At 41.2% G+C, this 15304-nt stretch overlaps 1 long non-coding RNA gene across 1 annotated transcript in view; it reads right to left on the bottom strand.

Annotated features, from left to right (window-relative positions):
- Nucleotides 1-2860: 2860 nt before the first annotated feature.
- The window catches only part of LOC144770151 (uncharacterized), a 206906-nt gene continuing 194462 nt past the window's right edge, over nt 2861-15304 (bottom strand). The window contains exon 3 of the long non-coding RNA XR_013598813.1: nt 2861-2989. This is a non-coding gene — a long non-coding RNA (uncharacterized LOC144770151). The remainder of the gene's footprint in view (nt 2990-15304) is intronic.

Raw genomic sequence — 15304 nt, forward strand, 5'->3', positions numbered from 1 at the left:
CGCATTTCCCAAAGTCTCCCAAAACAATGTTTACTTTACCTGTCTGGTGGGCCAAGTGCCAGCAGCAGGGAAGAGCCTAAAATGTATTGCTGAGACATCAAAATTACCTATCACAAAATGACCTGGTTTTGCAATGGGGAAACCTGGGATTTTGGCCCGGGGCTCAGCGGCCATCTACGGAAACCTACCAAACCCACACATTTCTGAAAACTAGACATCCAGGGGAGTCGAGCCATGCATGGCTTGCATGGAGCCCCAAAGTTTTCCTACCCAGAATCCACTGAAAACCTCAAATTTAGCTGGGAAAAAAAAAAATTCTCAAATTTCTGTGTTGGGAAGTTGAGGGATCAATGGGCTGACACAAATTCCTATCACCCAGTGTTCCCCCTGGTCTCCCGATAAAAATGGTACCTCACTCGTGTGGGTGGGCCAAGTACCCGTGACAGGCAGGGGCCCAAAACCTAGTGTGGAGATATCAAAATTACCTAATTCAAAATTACCTGGGTTTGCGCGGGGGCACCTGGGTGTTTGGCCCCGGGCTCAGCGACTGTCTAGGGAAACCTACCAAACCCACACATTTCTGAAAACTAGACACCTGCAGGAGTCAAGGGAGGTACGACTTGTGTGGGTCTCCCTATGTTTTCCTATCTAGAATCTCCAGCACACCTCAAATTTAGCTGAAGAAATCACATGTTCAACACATTTCTGTGTGGGATCACCATGCCAGCGCAAATGTCCTACCACCCAGCGTTCCCCTTGGTCTCTTCAGTGAGCCCGGTAATACCACAACTTTCCCACACTGAAATTTGAGAAAACTGTTATTTTTCAGCTACATTTGAGGATTGCAGGGGATTCTGGGTAGGAACACATTATGGTGGTCCACACAAGCTATACCTCCCTGGACTCCCCTGGGTGTCTAGTTTTAAAAAATGTGTACGGTTGGTAGGTTTTCCTAGGTGGCAGTTGAGCCCAGGGCCAAAAACCAGATGACCCTCCTTGCAAAACCAGGTCGTTTTGATGTCTCGACAATATGTTTTGGGCCCTTGCCTGTCGCCGGTACTTGGCCCACCCACACGACTGAGTTACCACATTTCTATCAGGAGACCCTGGGAGGTAGAGTGGATGGTAAGAGAATTGTGGTTTTTCTGGTACCAGAAAATTATGACACAGTAAGGCATGGGAAATGTGTGACTACAGTCACAGTTTGAGGTTTGCATGGCTTTGTGAGAAAAAAGTCATTGGAATCCATGAGAGGCACACCACCCAGCACTCCCCTTTTTTGGGGGTTTACAAAAATATCTAAAGTTGGTAGATTTTCCCTAGAGACAAACTATTCCTTAGCACAGAAAGACAGATAAGACAACTATGACTGCCTATCCATCTGTTCCTCAAGTACATGCACATACTGGTTGGATTTGGCATGAGCGTGAGTGAAAGGTTCAAAATGTATATTTTATTAAGAAGTCTTTCACAAAAAGTAAATGCACTGTTAATAATTAAATGGTTAAAAACCTACTGCAATGACTCACAGCTCATGAGATGTAAAGCCACGTCAAGGCACCAACCTCCTTACAGGCCATTCAAACACCTTTCATACTTGACACAGGCATTCACACCACCAGCTGCAGCCCCAGCACATTACAACATTCATCAATAGTCAATGTAGGGACAATGGACGCCCTGACAGAGAAAGACAGAAAAGACAAATATTACTTTTAAACAAACTATTCCTTAAGTACACACACTATTGGTTTGATTTGGCACGAGGGTGAGTGAAGGTTCAGAGCATAACATTTTATTAACAAGAGGTTGCACAAAAATGAAATGCATTGTTAATAATTAAGAGGTTAAAATCCTGAACCAAGGACTCACAGCTCATGAGCTGTAAAGCCACGACTAGGCACCAATCTCTTTACATGCCATTCACACACCTTTCCTACATGACACAATCACAAGACCATTCACTCCGCCAGCCACGGGGCAAGCACATTACAACATTCACATCAACAGACAGAGCTATACAAGGGACCATCACTTTCCTACGCCCACATGACTGACACAGCAATCACACTGGCTGGTGGTTGACATAGTGAGTGCAGTGGCGTTCGCCTAGGAGTGTGTGTAATGACAAGCAGCAAGTCACTACTCACACTCCACCAGCCAAATGCCAGCCCACGCACATTGTCAGTCAAGCACCAGGCCACCATCTCTGCCAGCCAAACACCAGTCCACCTACACCGCCAGCCAAGCTCCAGCACACCGCCAACCAAGTGCCAGTTAACACACCCCGCCAACCAAGCGCCAGTCCATGCACAACACCAGCCAAGTGCCAGTCCATGCACACCGTAATCAAATTGGTTTATAACAAGAAAGAAAACACAAACCGATTGGAACTCAATACAAAACTATAACTACAAACACAACAGCAGTAACTAAAGACATCATTCTAATGCCAACCGTGAAACTGAACAACAAATATAAAACCAGATAGACCAGGCAGTACACTATTAGACTCACAGTTGCACCCAAAAACTATTTTGAGAGTGATACAATCTGAAACATGTAGACACAAACAGCCCAGGATTTGAAGGACAATCAGCACAGTTTATATGACTCTCCTTCCGCATACCTCCTTGCAAACAGATGCTACATCTCTTACAGGGATAGGGTTTTTTTGGGCGTGGGAGGAATTAAATCGGGAAAGTGTTGATCTTTCAATCTATGCAAGATATCACCAACACGAGATGTGCGGGTGTCTCCTAGGGCACTGATTCAAGTGCTGGAAACGTCCAGCAAGCATTTATCAATAAAGTTATTGATCCAAATAAAGTATCCTTGGAGAGATTCCTTGTATGTCTATTCAAAGTATTTTATTCATACTTCTACAAAGTAGTACTGTGTTAAATTTTCATAACTCTCGAATTCATCAAATGATCAATCACAACAATCCTTCCAATGCATTTCGGCTCATTGCCTTCATCAGGGAAGTCTGTAATGTAAAATATATAACTGTAACTCCTCTATATCATACAAGGAATAATATAATCAACAACTATGTATGTTCAATACACTCGATATTAACCGATATAATAACCACCTTCATATTAGTATTGCATATCTATTACTAATGATCTATGGTGAACATAAAATCAGTAATTTATCAGATGAACCATTGAATCACAGTTATCAACAATAATTCGACAGACTAATGAATGTATAACAAAAATCTAAGCTTTTTGTCCTATTTGTAAAGAAGAAACAAACATTCTATATATCATGAATATACGAACAGTTCATGCAATATCAAGCTGTTACTGTCTGCTGGCTAATAAATAGTTAGTAATATAAAGTAAACATTCGCTACAAAAATACCACATAAATTCAAATCTATCGAGGATAATGACGGCTCATGAATGTAGTTGCCTTATATTAGATTCAATTCTTACCGTGTGTATTCCAAGGCTGCTTCCTAGAGCGAAGCTGCCGCCATTGTCGATCACGCGGGAAAGCCAGCGTGTGACGTGTAAGGTGAACAAGGGGCGTGGTACTAACAAGGACGTATGTAACGAATGGGCTGAATCGTAAACAAACGGTCTTAAAGGGACCTCTCACGATGGTTCTCGATTCTGCTATATTCTACGTATAATATGGTATATGAGATTTGAAAGGAACGATACCAAAGCTCAACACGATCTCTGCATACCATAATCTAACCGTGCATGAAATCGCATTCATCAAGTGTGCTTTTGTAGTGTAGTTCCTATTATCCCAATAGGCTCTGCGCATTGTAATAATATCTTCAATAGTATAGACCTAGGGCAGAGGTTAACTAGGTCTTCTACCGACGATATTAGACTTAAAGTTTTGTGTTTGCCAGCTAGCTCAGAGTTCACTAGAAACTTTCTCGAATAGGCAAGGAGGATTTTAACCTCCCTGGATAGACAAGAAGGGATTTAGTTTCTGACAACCATAGAACATGACAACTTTGCTCTCCCCTAATCAAGAGTGTATCTCTAGAGTCGTGTGAAAACAATAGACAACTTATTTTACTCAGTCAGTACGTGCATTCTTAGTTTCATCAGTTTGTAGAGAAATAAGAGATGGGCGTGGTTCAATAAAAGATGTTATTTATTGATCAGTCTCTTTTCTCATACAAGAGAAATGAATCGCTATTATTGCAATACTTGTAGTTAAGTAAAGTGCATACAGTAGAGGCAAAATTATAAAATAATACTGTAAAAGCATTGATATGGTTTCTGAGCCATATGATACTTTAAAATGGATAAAATAGATACATACATATATACATTTGACTAATCGTACTCAACTGGTGCTTCTAACCACGCCTACCCCAATGTACCTGACCTAAGCCTAATACGTGGGCGGGAGTAGATAAGTAGCAGTTTAAGTTAAGTTTGTTTTGCCAAGGGACTGACTCGAGAATTCTCTGCAAGGGGTTATTCAGTTCTGTACCTGAGATCTAGAATGATGGAGGGCTGGTATCTCTTATCCCAGGTCTTGATATTCCAGCTGCCTGCGAGGGCTGCTTGGAAGCGCCGGAGCTGGATTTCTCGGCAGGAGAAAGGCAGCGTCTCGTTCTCAGCACGTCAGGAAGGCGGGGCAGTACCTGTGGGCTTCGCTGTCTGCTGGGCTCCTCAGCACGTCTCGCTGCTCCGATCTCGTCACCACCGCATGTGTTTGCTTAAGGCAATGTCGGTAATATTTATACCTGAAAGGTGCCGAGATTGACGTAAGGATGGACATATATACGTCAATAAGGATGTCATATGAACGGGCTTGTTCGCACATTCTTTTGCTGAAGTTCTCGGTGAAATCAAAACAATGGTTATGGGAATTTCCCAGGTCGCTGTAGGTTTGATTTGTTTTGAGAACTCCGTATGCCTTATCAGGGGCTGGAGGAATATCGCTTGTCTAATTAGATGGCATGCGTTATGACTAATCAGATAACGTGCTTCTGTGCCGTGGTGTGGCTTAATCAGATAACGGTTTTTGCACCGATGGATGGCTGCTAGTTAATTATTAACCAAACCAGGGTCAGGAATAGGGGAATCGATACAGTACCTATAGGAATACATCACACCCACTCCAGGTAGACTATGTCCATAATTACGAATCTAGGCATAGTGAATATCAGTAGCATTTGTGTATACCGTACCACCCCAAAAATACATTTATATGCATTCCGGAAATTGGATTTTATAAAATATATGAAACACAATCACATATACTGTCACGTATACTATATGCACAAGCAGTCTAATAATGCTAAACATATAACGCATATTTCTAAATTCAGCATGAATAAATGCGAAAATTACACATGAAATGGCTCTAAATACAGAAAAAAAAGTGCGAGACCATTTCATCACAATCATAAAGTTATGTATAATAGGCTAGAGGATAGCGAATGTCTCGTGACTACCTAAAATAGAAATTTAGTTCTCTAAGAATAATGTCTACTTTAAGCACGAGATAAGTGTCCCAAAAATCGTAAATATTTTGGAATTGGGGAAAAGTTCTTGCAGTCTGAAAAAAAATTATGAGAAAATTTTTCATATCGCTTTTCTTTAAAAAGTTGAAGGCCAAATTCAGCATGTAGGGAACTCCGAGTGCCAATTTGCTCAAAGTTATTCCTGCTGTTCTGGTGAAAACATCATATCATTTAGACTGTTGAAAAAACTGTCAACAGCTTCTTGCGTAAGTTCCACTAATTCGGAAAAAGTTGTTACCATGCATTCATGAGCTTGAGCATGATTGCCTCCATTGATGTTTTGATCAGCATAGCTGACTGAAGGTCGTACGTGATCGATGCTGCTTTCATCTTGTACTTCACTACCCATCAATCGTAGCGGTGAAGACTCCACGAATGCCGTCATCAGGATTGGTAGCCGCTGGGGACAGCACAATGCATGAGCCGTTACCGGACCCAACAAGGTATCTGCGTCCATTGGCACATCCGATTGTAGTGCCAGACAGGTGTCCAACACGCATTCTTCGCCGCATAGCCAGCATCTTAATACAGGCATAACACAACTTTGCCACATTGGTCTAAATGAAAAAAAACTAGTCATGTTCAGGTCTCTAAGCCGGGATAGTCCAAGGATTTTAGTTACCCGGTCCCGGTAGCCAATGGCTAGGATCATTTCTTCCCTTGTCGCAGGTGTTTTGTCTGTGACACGGTTTGCCATAGCGAAATAACAGGATCAAAAATAGAATACCCGCTACTAGTCCTAAAAGGAGAGGAAGTCCGCCAAAAATGGAATGGACAAAGTCTGGAAAAATACCCAGGATGGCTTTGAATGGAGTTAAAGCACCCGAAAACACTGCTTTAAATACACTGGAGATACCGGTGGTATCAGAAATATTTAAGATTTCGTTCAGTATTTCTGCGAAATGTATGGGGGAATTAGTTGATAACAATGAATGAATCTCTTCTGTTGTCCTTGCAACTTGGAGATCATACGTTTCTTTTGATGACGTGAGCCTCGTCGGCGTCTGTAGGAGCACAGTCTTCATTCTGCTTAAAGTATCTATTCGAATAGAAGCAATTTTCAAATCGGGCCATAACCTTGCCTCCCTGTCTGCAGAGTCGCTGGGGAACAATACATGTTCACAGCACATGACCTTCCTAGTCACACTTATGAGATAAGGTTTTCCGGGCAGCAAACTACAACATCTGCGATCTACTATTAGAATGTAACTCCCGTTCGAGAGTCTCCTAAAGAATGGTTCTATTCGTGTTGCAGGTGTGCCTAGCTGGTAACATGAAAGGTTATTTGAAGTCCCTTCACAGGCTCCGTGCAAACTAATACCCTGACACAGAAGTGTACCGCTCAGTGATCTTGCACAATTATCGCCACTGAGAAACACTTTCTGGCCTTTATTGCTGACACATTCGTGTGTATAGGGCAAGTTCCATATTGACTTAATGTACCCTTTACCCAACCTTTCATACTGGCCTGCCTGTATATATTTTTGGCAGAATTGAAACTGGAAAGTAGTTATCGGAATATTTATTATTCCATGTATTATCCATTCAATGACAGGTCGTTCTGACATTGTCAATGGTAATCTCTCAAGTTTTTCAATGCTCAGAATTGTATAGTCAGCACCCTTCTGTGCCAAACTGATTTGTTTATCAGTGAGATTAAAGATATTAAATAATGACGTTGTGTTGATTAAACGCCAAGGCACATAGCCAGAACGCAAATTTTGTAATGTCCAGCCAAGCTGTACAATAGAACGCAATTGGGACTGACCGTGCTGTAACATCAGTAAGTCTTGCAATATTATATTGATTGGTGAAGACACAATGCTGTCCAGAGAATATATTCTGGAGGACAGAGTCATTAACCCATTGTCCACCACAGAAAGTGATTTTTCCAAATTAATACGGTCAATTTCCCGTATTTTTTCTGCTGTCTCAATTTGAGTTACTTTCCAAACTTCGTTATAAGCTGCATATATAGAGGCCGCTATGAAACGTTTTTGACGCTGTTTGGGTGGTCCCAATATGAAATCACGCAAGTCAGCACCTTCTGTAAGTAAAGTTAGGTGTTGCTTAATTTCAGCCAGTGTGGACGTTTGTAGCCATTGAAGGCAGAGCTTGCCCACGCTGTAGGTGGTTACTATCCCTGGATGTTGTCTTTGGGAATATCTAGGGTCTGGCCTAGTCAATGTGAACCCCTGTTCTTTGTTCAGGAATCTGTCTTGACAGTTATTTGTATCTGTGGGCCAGATCAACCATTTTTTCCATTCAGGATGTGTTCTGTTTTGGTTTAATATATGGTTTACGTCTATCTCAACATCTATAGAGCTATTACTGTTCACTGTTGGCTTTGGAATAGACAGTTTGTTCAAATCTTTGATTTTGGCTAAGCCAAGACAGGTAGTTTGTTAAATAGTGTCGTTCAAAAATATAATTTGTTCTGGGATCATGCAGGCTCTAAACAATGATTCTATACCTTGTACTTGCCAATCTCTTGTACCCCAAACAGTTTTTGCTTCAATATTATTGTTCCAGAAATCAAACCCAAATGTATTCATTTGTTCAAAGAATGAATCGGAATATATCAATTTTGTGTTTGTAAGCATGGTCTTCATACCTGTCTTATTTGACAATTTGAAATAAAATGTTTCTGCATTACTTGTGTTAAACCCTGAAAAGTATGAATATTTATCATAAAATGTTTTTGAGCTATCTTTTGGAGGAGTAGCACAATGTTCCCATTGGTTATAATTTAAAACATCTCTAGGTTGAGCAGATTTATGTAGATAATGGTTACCATAATGGTTGTAGCAGAACATCTGATCATAATTAGACGAACCCTGCAAATAATCATGTTCTGTGAATTTAGCAGACATAACAAGATCAGACATCATATCATTGATACTTTCAAAGTCCCAATCATCCGCAAATGAGCTTGGTTTTACAAAGTGACTCAATGAGATCTTGAATTGGTGTGGATACTTCAGGATTTCAACCGGACCATAGATTTCATAATCAGTTTTGTCCCATGCTACACCGCCTGGTAAAGGATTGGCTGTGAAGTTTACTGAAGAAAGTTCTCTTTTCTCGATGTGTGAAGATGTGTGTGGTTTAAGGACCAAGTTGATTTTCTGGCTTGCTGTGTCCGTTTTAGCATATTTCCCCTCAATGAAATGTCCCAAACATAGTACTAGGATGAGCCAAAGAATGAGGATAAATGCACCGAAGGCCACCCAAAATTCAATCCATGGAGAGATCAGATAGGTTTCTTTCAGCTGTTGAAAAAGTTCCTTAGCTTTGTCTTTAAAAGTTTTTGTTGATGGCTGTTTCTTTGCTTCACTCAGGTCTTCAGATGAATCATCGAAGTTGATGAAGTAGCCGGATGCTGTTCTGTCAATTGTTCCAATTGTTTTTGGATTTTGCTTTGTTTCATTAGCAAAGTCTGCAGTTACATCATCATAGGTTGTTGTTTGTTGATGAAAAGTTTTAATTTGGGTTTTAAGAGGTTCAAGTTCCATTGCTTTGTTGCATAGTCCTTGTTGATTCACTGTAGATTTCCCAAATGTGATCAGTCTTCCAGTTTGAGCCTCTGTATTCGTAGCAAACATTGGTGTTCTGCTACTTCTTGGGAGTCCACTTGGCCTACTGTTTGTTATCGGCCACATGATTGTGGTTTAACCAGGTCGATGGATACAACTCGGTTCTCCTTTTTACCAGCAAGGGGCGGTAGTACTACTGATCTTGTCCCGTTGACAGACAAGACAGGAACTGCTTTTCTGTAAGAAGGCCCAAATTCCTTCTTTACCGCGATCTTTTCTCTGACTAGATCCCCGACTTTTGGAATCCAGACAGGTCTTGCTGGGACTGGTGGTTTCTCTTCAGTGGTTGTTGGCTGTTGTTTCAACTTTATGTTGCTCAGGTCTTTTCTTGTTTCATTTAAGTCCTGCAAAATATCCAAACGATCTTTGATATCAAAGCTTTTGTCTTTAACCACTGAAGTCTGACTATCAAGATCTTGGATTATCATTCTAGTCCCGAACAATAGTTCGTACGGACTGAACCCTTTCAGAGAATTCCTTGGGGCAGGTTATTTAGACTACGTTGGACACTTATTAGATGTTTGACCCACCCAGCTCCCGAACCTAATACCTTTTCTGTTATAGATTGCTTTATGTCTTGGTTTTTTCTTTACACCATCCCGTATCCCTCAGGAAGGAAGTGAGAAGAGTCCCGCTATGCAATGCTCATTTGGCCATGCTTCCCCATAAGCTTGAGGGCTAAAGGGAATACATTAGTCAAAATGTAGCATGCTCCTAGCGTATATGCCATTCTAGACTCGCAAATCTTTGTATAACAGTCCAGACGTCAGCCGAGCGCTGGGGTCTACATTATAAGTGAAAATTAGTCGTTTTATGTTAATATAACGATTTTTCGTGATGGGTACTTTCTTATTGTTGTTCTTTTTCTGGAGTGAAGTGCCATGGTAATAGTGCTCCTCGCTCGCAACTGCGATCTCTATTGCAGTCTGGGCAGTTTTTTACAAAAATGTGATGATGCAGGCTCATGCCTGGCCACCAGTACACTGATTGTAATTCCTCCAGAGAATCTTTTAGCTTAAGGTGTCTGAGACCCTCACCCATATGTGCGTCTGCTATTAACAAGCCTCTCCTGTCCGTGTTTGGAATCACTCTATCCCCCACTCCAGGGATTCGAGCAAAAGGAACGGAGTTTGCATCGATTATGTATGTATAATTGAGTGGATAATTGATCGGTAGTGCTGAACCGTCGCCTTTTGATGACGTTTTCACCGCCAGCACAGTTTCACCGTCAATGTGTTTTACTGCACGCTTTTTTGTAGCTACGGAAGCCGGTTTAGTTGCTACCGCTGTGGCTGTCTCAGCCAATGAATTCCCTGCAACGTGAACGCCATCACGCTGATGACTCAGTGAATGTATCACGTGAGTTTTTGGTAGTTCTTTCTGCAAAAGAACTATTTGTTCCCAAAGCATTTTATGTTTGATTGTGCCACCTTTTGCATCTTTAAAACCATTCTGAACCCAGATCTGCAAGTATTCATTGTAAGATTGGACGCAGTAATACGAATCGCACACAATAAGTGTGGGGAATTCTCGATCGGTATTTTCAAGCGCCATCTTGAATGCCAGTAGTTCTGCTCTTTGAGCTGTACAGTCTCCTAGACATTGCGTTTTAGTGACCACAGGTTCAAATTTTCCTTCGTGCCAGCGACCTTTAACAATCGCGAACGCAGCACTGTAGGCTTGCTTACCCCCCACTGCGGGTTGTGCTGATCCGCCTGTATATATTATACAGCCGTAGTCTTCTAGAGGCAGAATTTCGGTCGGCGGAGGACATTCGAATTCATATTGGAGAAATTCTTGTGTTTTTAAATTGGGATCAAATTCGTATACCACGTCTGTTGCAGCAAGAGAGTTAGCCCACTGTATCCATCTTGGATGGAGTGCTTTAGCATTCGGAATGCTTGCCTTGGTTACCGCCTCAAGAGCTGGTATCGGTGTCACGATGATTATTCGTTTACCCTGTGCTAGGGCCCGCTCCTTTGCTACAGCAGTCTGTACCGCGGTCAGAATTTTTTCCGTTGGGCTAAATTTCATTTCAGCTTTTGTGTACAAATGTGATTTGTATGCTATTGGTACCTTCTCTCCCTCATTAGAGGTCAGGTATGTGAATCCGCATCTTCCTGGGATGACTCGAATCACAAGGTTGCGTGTGTTGTCACGTGTTTGTAATTTTGTTTTTACTAACATATCTGTTTGTAAAGATCTCAAAATTTCTGTGTGTTTTTGAGTCCAATTGATTCTTTTAAAATCTGGTTTTATTAGATCATAGAGAGGTTTAATTCTCTCTGCATAATTTATAATGTAAATTCTTCCGAAATTCAGGAAGCCTAGAATTGATTGTAGGTTTTTTAGTGTTCTGGGTGCTTGGATTACAGCACATTTCTCTAGGAAATTGTCAGCCAGGCTTTTGCCTTCACTTGATAGTTCATATCCTAAAAACAGGACTGTTAGATGGGCAATTCTTGACTTTTTAAAGTTGAATTTGTAACCCTCTGCTGCGAACCCAAGTATTATGGTGTTCACTCTCTTCAAGTGAGTATCCAAGTCATCGTCTGTTAGATAGATGTCGTCGACATAAGATAATGCCTCGTCATCATATGTTTGTAGTAATTCTGTTACTCTCGCTGAGAATAATCCTGGGCTGTTCTTGAACCCCTGGGTCAAACGACAGAAATTATTTTGCGTGCCATTTATTGAGAACGCCGTCAAATATCTGCTCTCTGGTGCTATATTTTGACAAAAGAATCCATTAGAAATGTCTAAGGTTGTTTTGTATTTTTTGCGCACTATGTTATTCATTAGTGCAGCACTGTGCGAGTTTTGTACTGCAAATGTTTTGCAACATGAGTTAAGGTGTCTGTAGTCCAAAACAAGACGATATGAATTGTCGGGCTTGGAGACAGGAAACAAAGGGTTGTTCATTTGTGAGGTGCAAGTTTCAATCACCCCCTGGTATTCAAGTTGATCTAGGATCTCTTTTACCTGTTTTTTAGCTTCTTGCTTAATCGGGTACTGCCTCTGGGCAGTAGGTTGTGATTTTAACTGGATTTTGTGAGGAGGAGAGTCCTCATCCCATCCCACATGATTTTTATATAAGGCAGGGGCTTGAGCTACGGCCCACTTTCTTGCAAGTGTATATTTTTTATGAATTGGAATATGGTTTGAGAAGGCAGGCATAATTATTTCTTCGCCATGTGGGCACTCCCTGACAAACTCTGGAGGCCAGTCTTGTTCAGCTAGAAGGATGTCATAGCCCTTGGACAAATTATCCCAAAATAGTCCCCTTATTTTTCTAGTCTTATCCCCCTCTATACGCAATGTTATTTCATATATTTTATGAGGTTTGCTAACACTGGTATCTGCAGTTTCCACCTGAATGTATTCATTCGTGTCCACTGTCTCCAGATGATTCATAAGGACTTTGCGAGCTATGCTCACTTCTGCTGTGCTGTCTAGCATTGTCTGAGCCCATTCTCCGTTTTTCAGCTGTGTCCTCAGTATTCTCGGCATTGTTGATTACTTTAATACCGGCTACCTTCTTTTTTGGAAATTGTAATTTTTTATTCAGATGAGCAGGTTCTTTGTCTTTGGACTTGACGTGCTCTTCCCTTTGTTCTGATCGTCCTCTTCTTTCCGATTTCTGTGAGGAAGTCTGAAAAGATTTAGAGGGACGTGTATCAATATCTTGATATCTATCAGGTTTCTTTATATTATCCCTATTTCTAAGGTTGTATTTTTTCACAGAGGGCTCCCGTTGGGGAGACTTGCGTCCTTGGTCGGGAGATCTTTCTCTCTGCCAAGGAGACCTTCCTCTGGACTGGAATCTTTTTTCTTTAGGATTGGATTGTTTATTTCCATCCCAGCTCTTTTTTTGATTGTTTAAATTATTTTTTATAAATACCTTTTCAGGACTTTCAACTAGTTGGGGTTTCACTGGTATTCCACCCAAACTATCTCTTCCTAGTTCTTCATAGGATTTTTCTATGATTCTGGCAATTTCAGATGATTGGTCTGCTATATTTGTCTCTTTTAACCTCTGGCGAATCGCCACATTTGCTGCTTCTCCCTTTATGTTGGCTAATAATATTGCCGAGACCTGCTTGAAGTCTTTCAGTAATTTCATACCGAGAGTTAAGGCGGGTTCTGGACCGTATTCATCTTGAATCTGTTTTAGCACATCTGGTATTACTGACATGGATGGTACACCATGTGTTTTTGTGTAAATGGAAGCAAAGACTGTTCCCCAAGTGTCACAGTCCTCCACATGTGGTGCGATTCCTATTGGAAGACAGATAGTCAGAAACCTATGTTTCTCAACAGGGGTGGTATCTGGAAACACCGCCTCTATTTGAGTTATTTTTTGTGCTAGCCAGAAAGGAAGTTGTTCCCGTTTTGCGGGTACTTTACCTAGACAGGACTGTATGTTCTGAGGTGTAATTTTATTTGTGTTCCCCTGATGAGTGGTCAGCTGTGGAATTTTAATTGCTGGTTGGATTGTTGAAGTCCGCATTACATATTGGACTAATTGTCTATGTATTTTTATTAATTGTTTTAGCTGTGTTAAAAGCTCTGGTGCAGGCATTTCTTCAATGTCTGGATGTGGTGTATATCCGGCTAGGACCGGCCACGTTGCTCCTGGTCTACCTAGTGGACCGAGCCTGGTGATGTGATTATTATGTTATAGGGCGCCATTAAACAAGAGCAGATGCTCTTGGAATTTGAGTGGTATTTCCACTTCCTCGAAAGGAGTGTACTCACTAGGAGGTTCCTCTATTTTGTAATAGTGGAAGTCCTTTGTTACAGCGTTTGCTGCTGGAAAGTTTATCCATGAATAGAATACCTCTGTCTGCCGATATTCGTGTGCCTCAATTACGAATATGACTGTACCACCTCTTGGTGTCAGTCCATTTTCTATAAGTTTTAAGGTTATAGATTTCCTTATGTTGACCGGGATGAGTATTGCATTTGGGTCATTTTCCAGCAGAGTATTGTCTGCTTCTAGGAGTTCAGCAGCTAGTCTAGCTGTCTCCCTTTCTTCTTCAGTTTCTGACATACTATTGTCAAGAAGATTATTTTATTTATTTGCAGATCAGGTTTCTATGGAAACAAAAATTAGATGCACAATATTTTGGAACAGTGTATCCTTCAACGTTGAATAAACCAAGAACCATACATAGGAGTTTCCTCCTGCGAGGTTTGGCGGATATGACCTTTCACCCACTCCAGATGTCTTTGGAGTATTATGGGAAAATAGGGGTCTGTGTGAAAAAGCACGACTGAGTTACTCTAATGTCTTGCGTTAGTTTTATCGCCTATCCAAACGTTGGGCGCCATGTAGTGTAGTTCCTATTATCCCAATAGGCTCTGCGCATTGGAATAATATCTTCAATAGTATAGACCTAGGGCAGAGGTTAACTAGGTCTTCTACCGACGATATTAGACTTAAAGTTTTGTGTTTGCCAGCTAGCTCAGAGTTCACTAGAAACTTTCTCGAATAGGCAAGGAGGATTTTAACCTCCCTGGATAGACAAGAAGGGATTTAGTTTCTGACAACCATAGAACATGACAACTTTGCTCTCCCCTAGTCAAGAGTGTATCTCTAGAGTCGTGTGAAAACAATAGACAACTTATTTTACTCAGTCAGTACGTGCATTCTTAGTTTCACCAGTTTGTAGAGAAATAAGAGATGGGCGTGGTTCAATAAAAGATGTTATTTATTGATCAGTCTCTTTTCTCATACAAGAGAAATGAATCGCTATTATTGCAATACTTGTAGTTAAGTAAAGTGCATACAGTAGAGGCAGAATTATAAAATAATACTGTAAAAGCATTGATATGGTTTCTGAGCCATATGATACTTTAAAATGGATAAAATAGATACATACATATATACATTTGACTAATCGTACTCAACTGGTGCTTCTAACCACGCCTACCCCAATGTACCTGACCTAAGCCTAATACGTGGGCGGGAGTAGATAAGTAGCAGTTTAAGTTAAGTTTGTTTTGCCAAGGGACTGACTCGAGAATTCTCTGCAAGGGGTTATTCAGTTCTGTACCTGAGATCTAGAATGATGGAGGGCTGGTATCTCTTATCCCAGGTCTTGATATTCCAGCTGCCTGCGAGGGCTGCTTGGAAGCGCCGGAGCTGGATTTCTCGGCAGAAGAAAGGCAGCGTCTCGTTCTCAGCGCGTCA

Source organism: Lissotriton helveticus, chromosome 1_1, assembly GCF_964261635.1.
Source record: "Lissotriton helveticus chromosome 1_1, aLisHel1.1, whole genome shotgun sequence".
Lineage (NCBI taxonomy): Eukaryota > Metazoa > Chordata > Amphibia > Caudata > Salamandridae > Lissotriton > Lissotriton helveticus.